The 1,936-nt window shown below is 39.3% G+C and overlaps 1 pseudogene; it reads right to left on the bottom strand.

Moving 5' to 3' along the window:
* Positions 1 to 776: 776 nt before the first annotated feature.
* LOC125395503 (vomeronasal type-1 receptor 4-like) lies at positions 777 to 1,668 on the bottom strand (annotated as a pseudogene).
* Positions 1,669 to 1,936: the final 268 nt, after the last annotated feature.

Raw genomic sequence — 1,936 nt, 5'->3', positions numbered from 1 at the left:
TCAGTTTCATTCTAAGAACCCACATGGCAAATCAGAGTAGTTCATTACTCCAATACCAAGGCTTTTCATACCATAATCTGAACTGCACCATACCAGGAATGCTCATAGTAAACATTCATACCTGAAATCAAAACACATAAAAATAAATGAGAAATATTCCAAATTAGCTGTATTCAATAAGCTGTTTTTAAATAATTTCCCCCATTTCTGATCGTTTCATATCTGAATATTTACATAAATCTGAAAACTAGCATTACCACATGTCCCCTGGCATTTTCATTGTGTTGGTCATTGAGCATCAGTACACAAGAAAGACAGTTCCTAGTCACACCTTGAATTCTGTGTGCTGTCTGACACCAGCAAATTCTAAGGGTGCCCTACTCTCACCACTTCCGTGGGCATCTTACAGAAGTGTTCATTTATTCTGAATTGGTTTGGGGCTCCATTCTTCTTCAGAATGATGGTCTATCGACAAATCAGTGTTGATTAAATTTGTCTATACAACAGATTGTGGAATGATAATCAGACCTTTATAAACCATCACAGTATTCCCAACCTTTACACCTCAAATCTTGAATTACTCCAGTACTTCAATGCTATAACTTGAAACAGTTGACAGCAATTGGATTAAAACCTGTGTTCCAAAGAATGTTAGGAGACATTATAACTACAGAAGCAATCTGATGGCAAGGGGTCATACTGAATATAAAATAGTATATAAAAGTCTATGTTTTAGAGTGCTCTGATTACACAAGAAAAACTAGTTGTTGATATACTCATGTACTGCAGGGAGGAACACTCCTGGTGTATTGTCCAATGAGAAGAAAGGGGCAGAGTGCTGGGAAGCAAGCAGTGATGGCCACATTGACATGGGTCACCCATGTATCTCCTCCATCCTGAACAGAAAAATACATCATTAAGATGACAGAGGCTACATAAAAAACCACAAAGCTGCTCAAAAGGATAAGTATTCTTTGTGTGGCTTTGGTTTCATGAAGTGATTTATTAGACAAAGATCTGTGGATATGCTGGACCCTCTGTTTATGTTTGAACAAGATCAACACCATGGAGCCACTGGCCCACATCATGAGTCCCAAACACATAACATCATTGAAAGCCAATAGAATAGCATATAATGTGGAAGTTTGTTAACTTTTACTATTAAACAGTACAAAAATTGTCTTAATTCAGTACGATTTCCTTTATCCCTCATATCAGTCAGCCTCACAATAATTAAGCTATTTGCAAATAGACACAGGGCCCAGCACAGGCCCAGGGAAGGACTAATGATGCTGGGGGCTCTGACCTTGAGCTGTGCCACTTGGAATTGCTGGGACTGATGGTGATGGCTTGAAAGACACTCAACAGGGATGTGGAACCAAGGGATACTCCCCTAGCAACTCTATAAAAATAAAAGACCAGTTTGCATGAAATGTTACCTAGAGGATATGTCTGCCCAAAAGCAGCCATTGACTGAGGGATTCCTTTGCAGAGAAGAACCAAAATGTTGGCACAGGTCAGGTGTTTGACAATCAGGTCTGTGGGCCTTCTCCTGATCCCATTGAAGGAAGAGACAATAAGACAGCAAAGCAAGGCTACGTTCCCCAGGAAACCCAGTGAAGTCTGGGACAGGAAGAAGATCCCTATGGCCAGATCTCTTGATATCATTCTGTCATTGTATAAAAATGTCACTCAGTATCTGGTCCTGAGAACTCAGGATAGACATGTAGGACTATTTTCTTCAGTGTACAAAAACATCCATGCTAACCAATAATCACTAATTTCCATTCAGATGCTAAGATAAAATATAACTATGTAATTATACTTGTGACTTTGTGTGGTAATATTCACTTCAGTGAAGGTGTCTTTGGAGACAGTCAGTGTTATAGACAGTGCTGAGGTTCCACATATGAGTACTGGGACTAAACTTGAGTTT

Source organism: Myodes glareolus, chromosome 1 (genome assembly GCF_982192425.1).
Source record: "Myodes glareolus chromosome 1, mMyoGla1.1, whole genome shotgun sequence".
In the NCBI taxonomy this organism is placed as follows: domain Eukaryota; kingdom Metazoa; phylum Chordata; class Mammalia; order Rodentia; family Cricetidae; genus Myodes; species Myodes glareolus.
Note: the sequence above shows the minus strand (reverse complement) of the source record. Positions and strands in the feature narration are given on the sequence as shown.